The following is a 7,433-nucleotide window of genomic DNA, read 5'->3' as shown; positions in this document are numbered from 1 at the left end:
GCGTTATATTACACTATAATATGTTATTACGTTAATATAGGTATACTATTATAATGTTTTATCATTTGCTTTGTACAATAATTTAGGGTATAATAAGCATATAAATTATGTTTAAGTTTTTTTGTACCTCAGTGATTTTAATGATTATGTCACCCATTGGCCACACTCCTATGTAATCTTCACATCATATAATGTAGAACAATACCAAGAATACCTACCACAATATTTTAAATTTTAATGGAAATTGTTTTTTTTAAATCTGAATACAAACCAAATTACCTACGTTATTATTGTCATTGTCAATACCTACTAGAATTAATACAATTTGAAGCTAATAACAGTGGGTCTTTCGTTGATTTGATTTTTAGAAAAAAAGTTATGCATATTAAAAATTTCAATCAAATGTTGTTTTAAACTTTTAAAAATTATTTTGGATATGGCAAGAGACATAGAGAGATATTAGGTCTATAATTAATACAATGGTCATTGAGCACTATCGCCGAATTTAATAATTTCATTAGGTATTATTCTTACCTACGACTTCATAGATATTCGACAGTTTTTTAATATATGGTCCCATCATCAATACCATATAATGTGATCGCTTTCGCTTGTAGTCCATTTTGGAAAATAATATATTATTATAAATTATAAAGCGACGTGAAATTTAAAAAGTAAAATCGGTTTTTTTACCAATAATTTATTAGTGTGACACAATAACTGGATAAAAAATATAATTTTAGCTAAACTAAATAATTATAATATTTGTTTATTATTCAACGTCGATATAGGTACGACGGACCTGTGTAGTAGTAGGTAACCGTGGTTATCGCGTTTGAATGTTTATTTATTTTCAGCCAGCGACTATTAGTTAGGTTTATTATTTTATTATTTTTACGCAGTTTCATGCTTATAACAAATATCGCAATATTTTAACTATTACTATAATATCATAATTATCTGTGATTACTGATTCACTTTGAATGCATTTTTATGCAATTGTGTTATATTATACTACTATATAATATGTTATTAAGTTAATATATAGATATAATATTACAATGTTTTATCATTTGCGTTGTACAATAGTTTAGGGTATAATAAGCATAATAGGTATATTATAAATTATGTTATTATAAATTAAGTTTTTTTGTACATCGGTGATTTGAGCGAATACGTCTCCCATTGACAACACTCCTATAATATGTAATACCTATATTCACATCAAAATATAATATGTATATCGAAATTTTAATTAAGTATTACCTATTTAAAAAATAAACATTAATTAATAACATATTTTATTTATTAATTTGAAGTTCAAAAATCCTATCATAATATTTTTTTTGTTATTTGTATTAAGTAGTGATTTTATTTGTTGAAGTTTTACATTTTTATTAGTAAGAATATTTTTTTGTTATTAGGTATATTTCATGTCTCCTGCAGTAGGTGTTGTAACAAAAAGGTGAAACGATTTATGGATTTGAATGCATATTTAAATATTTGTCAATTTTAGTTCATCCGACTTTTATAGTTCTATGCCCTAAATCCTATAATGATTACCTATACGATCGAAACATCACAATCATTATGGCGTAGGTATATACATTGGCGTAACCCTTCGAAAACAAATCTTCATTGCGCCACTGATTGTGTTATTATTAAAAATTTAAAAGTTTACCACTAATATCGAGTATCATACCTGTAATAGGTATATTGGTATAATATTTCGTTATTATAGCGGTTGATCCTTGGTTCGACTTGCAGAGTAGGTATTCCCTAGTCTATTAAATAGGAATTAAATTAAATATACGGACTACAATATTGAGAACTTTCCATTATTGATATATTATTATTGTGTACCTATTAATTGTATCAAAAAATAAATAAATGTATATTGTATGTTTTAAGTATTATCATAACCACCTGTTAAAAGCAATTATTACAGCTTAATAAATATATAATATATTGTTTTGATCAATGTTATTAGCAGTGTTGGGATTAGATTAGTACTTTTTTATCTAGATAAATATAACTAGATTCAAATTTATCTAGATAAAAAAAATATGTTTTTTTTTTTTAATACCTACTATAAAGTCTAACTTTTGAGAGTAAAGCTTAGATACTACCATTGATTATACATAGTATACTATGTATAATCAATGATACTACTTAGGACTTTAATTTTATATTAACACCAGCTATATGTTTAAATTAATGTTAGAAGCGAAAATTATTATTAATCAATAATTAAGATATAACTGAAAAATATTTTCAAAATTAGGCATAAATATTTAAAAAAAACTATTTTAAACAACTCGTCATAGAAAACTATAATTATTATGAACCTTTAAAATAGTTTTAGTATGTATTTAATTTTTTTTTTTAGTAGATATTATACAATTATTGTTATAATGGTAAGTACATAATCTAATATCATGTATACTATGTACATTGCATAAGTATATCCTATATACTATACAATAAATAAGAGAACATTTTATTTTACGTTATGATCATGTCAATATATATTAAATAATATAAATAATATATTAAATGCATAAGATAATTATAAAAAAAAATATATTTAACTTGTGGTAATAAAAAAAACGAAAAAAAACATTGAACTTGTGATCAAATGAAAATAAAATATAAGAGAAATTAAATAATAGTTGTAATGATAAAATATAACAACAGTACTTTTATAATTCATTATAAGTGTATTAAGTAAAAATTGTTTTAAAATTATTTTAAGTGGTAAATTTTAAAACAAGGGCTAATACATGAACCAACATTACATTCAATACAGCGGCATATGGAATCTTTTCTTTTTTGATTTCCTTAATGTGGCTGCAAACAAAATCGACTTCTTTTTTTTTTTTTATGGTGTAAATGGCACAAATTCTGGAAAGTCCAAATGTTGTAAGTGCTTTCCTGTAGAGTCAGTTTCCTTCTTCTATATTTTGTTGTCATTCCACCTTCACATTAATATTTTAAATATTAGTTGATTAATTCATTTTAATTGAAATTAAGTTAGAAATATTTATAAGTTAAGAAATATATTTACCTGGCACCGTTTTATAAGCTAAGTTCAGTAGACATATCAACTATATGAAAAAAAAAATTTTTCCAGTTTCATGGTATGGTGTACACATTCATCAGAGCTTAAAGGCATATCAGTTTTATCAATAGCACCCATATTGCCATTGTAGCTTATTACACTCTCTGGTTATAAATATTCCACCCCAGTAGCTCTATCAATATTTTAGTGGCTATCATTTTATCTTTATATTTACATAGTTGTCAACATGTATACATTTCTGCGGCCTTTCCAGTGTACAGCTAAAATAATATAATAGTTTATTATTGCACATTGATTCCCTTTCTCCTAATTTTAATTTCAAATGTAGATATATCAGACATTAACTTTCTATTTTTCCCTACTATTCTACAAGAGTTTAATTTTTTAAAGACATTGCTAGGGATGGTGGTGTAAACATTATAGGTAGGTATATTATAATGAATAACTATAGAAAAAAAAAATGTTAAAGTTTTTTACAATAATACCAGATTTCTCTAATTATTGGTCTTTTAATAATCACTTTGAACTGTGTATAAAGAGAAATTTTACACAAAATCAGTTTCACAGTCACATAAAATATAGTTCTGTTCCAAATCTATATATTATGGATTTTACATACTGTTTAAGAGACAAATATCCTTTCTATAAAAGTAAACTTTCACTAAGTTAGAAAAAGAAATAAGATCTATACATTTCTTTTTAACTTCAGATGTCACCATTTGTATTTTATAAAGTTGTTCACCATAGTTGACTATTATTACAAAAATGAATTAATCGTAGAAGTAATAAAAACTATCTCTATATTCATTAATTTACCCAAATATATTTTTATGTAAGTGTTCATTAGTAAGCCAATAATCTTGAATTTCTATTTTTTTATTCCTAGCCATCAACATATTTACTCCTAAAAATATAAAAATGTATCAATTGATGAATTGTTCCATTTAGCTAACCTGAAGTGCTCTGGAGAAGTTGGTTGTTGTTATACGTATGATTGGTTTCAAATACATTCATTGCCATGCAATTTGGTGTTATGTGAAGACTTTACAAATAAACAACACTGAAGAATTTTCATTTAAATTAAATTCTTTTGAGTACATGGATGGATTTTTGGTTCAAAATCTTTGACTGTCTTTTTCCATTGCAGTGGACCAAATAGTTTCGAAAGATCAAATAAAGGCACCCGTCTTCAATGTACATTTCTGTTGGTTGACTAGCGAGCAAGTCTAATTGAAAATGTAATATTATTTATATAACTACAATACTAGACAAAATCAAATAGTAAGACCTTAATTAGTATAATATATATCTATATATATACAAAACTAAAAAAATTGTACATCAATTAACAGCTTAGTAACAATTATTTATAAAGACTTATTACTCACTATTTTCTTCTGAATCAATTTGAAAATGCTGTGATGGTGAAAAATGAACGGTGAGATAGTAACTGTAAACATTTTATATTATAGGTAGGTACATTACACAAAAATTCTTATGAAACTTACTGATGTCGTCCCTATCACCGCCATGGAATGACATAGACTACAATTCATAAAATTGATATAGTTGGTTTTTTTGCAAGCAATTCCGTCAGTCTCGGTGGCCCCAGCCCACTGTTGGACATTGCCATTTGCCACATGTTCGCATTGGTACTTTTGCTGTTGTTGTTGATAGTGGTGGTGGCCGTTGAATGGTAGGGGGAAGGGGAGGTAGGAAAATAATAACACAATAAAAGTGGTCGTGGTACATTACACACACTGACCAAGACAATCCCGGATGGTGCCGATAGCATCCTGAAATTGTGTTTAGACGATACACCTTTTAGTATTGGTCCAGAATTTGCTCAAGAATTTGTATTTTGTATAAATCTAATCTTTTTTTGGAATATCTTATCTAGACCCCACGCTCTCTATAGATTACCGGCGGACAGACTGTGCTTGCTGGTATATATTTGCATTTTACACCTGTACACTGCGGTTCAAATATTTATGAACGTGCTCAATTTCCATTCTGAAATTCAACAACAAAACCAAATATTAAAATTTGTCATTTTTGCAGATACTACCTATTCTACTGTTTCCCTGTGTTGAAATGTTACGAGGCGGTTTTCGAATATTGGTAATGGGTTAGTAAAGACCTAAACAAATAAGTCATGTGCCAAAAACAAAATCAGAACAAATGGCCTCTATATTAATCATAATATAGAATGAAGGTATTCAACCAAAACTTGAGTTTTACAGCAGATAATATTCTATAGATGTGTTACGTGTTTCAGAGGATATCCGCATATTATGTTGTATCCGTCTCATATACGTACGACATAGTTATTTTTCGTCTACCCGTTTTAACAGTGTGCTGTTAGTTTTACAGTGAATTTACTTATTATTAAACTAGGTATACTAAGAAGATTATCTGTGTTCTCTCCATTGATTATTTAAGATATTTTAATTTTTAAGTGAGTACGTAAAATATAAGATAATAATTATGCACAGTCGCACAGATAATTTTCTTACCACCTAAAAGTTTGATGATAATTAATAGCCAATAAGTAAATTCACTCTAATATCAAAATTAACAGCTTATATCCAAACTGGTGAACTAAAATTTGCTAGGGCAGACGTGTGTAAGACGGAGAGAACACACATAACATAACGGAATAAGATTTACATTCAAATGCACACGTGCCGAGTAAGACTTTCCGGTATCATAAACACGTCTTATAGGTACTACATTTTACGAAGTGCTGTTTAAATATTGATTAAGAATGAAGACTTTTAAGAAGAAAAATTTGATACTTATTGGTATGGAATAGTTATTACCGGCTCGTATCGGAGTCTGAGTCCGATACGTATCGCTTGTACATTGCACATATAACTTCTTGAACGCTCTTAAACTCAAATTTCTTTCTAGAAAACCTTGATAGAACTAAATATAATAAAATAATATTATAGATTATTAAAAATTGTTTAAACAGAAATAATGTCACTCACGCAAGTTATGCACATAATGTAAAAAAAAACTAAAAAACACGAGAGACAGGGTCAGTACAAAAATTAAAAAGTATCTTTACCTATAACATGTAATGAGCAATTAAAAACATTTACTTACTCGCTGAGCGTCCAAGTCAAATGAAATATGTTTTCTGTCGTCACCGGTAACACATCATGCCTGCGATAAAAACGTATTTTCCATATCACTCCACAAAATTACTAATTAATTTAAGTACGACACCGGACCAAATACTATAGATGATCTATAGTATTTGACCGCACGGATAATATACTAAAATAATATTACCTTTAGTATATTATCCATGATTTGACCGGACGTATCGCCAAATTGGCAATTAGGCAACTCGTTTCGCGTGACGGTCTCTGTCTGTCGCTGATGTATCCACTATCGATGTCTCTCACACGAAACTCTTACATAATTAGATAAAATTAGATAATACCGTTCGATCATAAATCATAATTACAGATGTCTATATTATAATCATGACAAAATAAATATTTAAATATAAAAATTTATATTTAATTATATATTATATATTATATCTAATTATATTAAAATTTATATTTAAATATAAAAATAAATATTTTGTCATGATTATAATATAGACATCTGTGATCATAATACATACAATATATAATATATATAATATAATTATATTATATATTATATTATAATATATATACATATATATTCTGTGACCGTACCGCAGCACTGTCTACAACTGCAGTATACTCTATGCCCATTATAATATGTGTATGCTTTAATCGTGTCAGCGAATTCTGTAACTCGATAAGTTGGTGTCGACATAAGTCGTTATGTGCGCTTATCGAATTTCACGTTATGTATTGAACTTCCTTAATAAAATTGCGATTCCGTAATACCATTGTTCTATGGTAATATCAATTCACGAAAAACGAAAAACGAGCTTTCTTTATATGAAGCACGACTACTTCGCAGCTCGAACTTTACGCCGAACCAACGTTTTTTTTGTTGTAGCCGTTCAAAACTTTTACCATACTCAGACATATCGCCGACCCTGTTCCTGCTATGTCGAAGATTTTCAAGAAGAAAATTCGATGTGTATCGATATAGGATGGTTATGAACCGACAGGAATAGTTAAGTAGTACCTACTCTTATCGAAGTCTGAGTCCGGTACGTATCGCTTGTATATTGCTCGTGTAACTTTTTGAACATTCTTGAACTCCAATTTATTCTTTAGATATCTTGGTCGCATGTCGTCCTAAAACGTTGACCATAGCTCATCGCGCCAAATCAATTCATAATGCCAGTCACTAACCGGGCGATCATCGTTTGCTCATTCACAGTCGTTATCAT

The 7,433-nt window shown here is 28.1% G+C and overlaps 1 long non-coding RNA gene across 3 annotated transcripts; it reads right to left on the bottom strand.

The window, feature by feature from the left end:
• Positions 1–2,702: 2,702 nt before the first annotated feature.
• LOC100571535 lies at positions 2,703–6,500 on the bottom strand. 3 transcript variants are annotated; one of them, XR_003840102.1, is made up of 7 exons: positions 6,383–6,500; positions 6,194–6,253; positions 4,591–5,095; positions 4,471–4,532; positions 4,036–4,308; positions 3,068–3,342; positions 2,703–2,978 (listed from the first exon to the last, which is right to left on the bottom strand). It is a non-coding gene; the product is annotated as an uncharacterized LOC100571535 (long non-coding RNA). The 3 variants fall into 3 exon arrangements; XR_510582.3 differs by lacking the exon at positions 6,383–6,500 and having other exon boundaries at positions 6,194–6,371; XR_003840101.1 differs by lacking the exons at positions 6,194–6,253; positions 6,383–6,500 and adding an exon at positions 5,905–6,084.
• Between the last annotated feature and the right edge of the window lie 933 nt (positions 6,501–7,433).

The sequence above is a fragment of the Acyrthosiphon pisum genome, unplaced genomic scaffold, assembly GCF_005508785.2.
Source record: "Acyrthosiphon pisum isolate AL4f unplaced genomic scaffold, pea_aphid_22Mar2018_4r6ur Scaffold_21209;HRSCAF=23314, whole genome shotgun sequence".
Taxonomy (NCBI): Eukaryota; Metazoa; Arthropoda; class Insecta; order Hemiptera; family Aphididae; genus Acyrthosiphon; species Acyrthosiphon pisum.
Note: the sequence above shows the minus strand (reverse complement) of the source record. Positions and strands in the feature narration are given on the sequence as shown.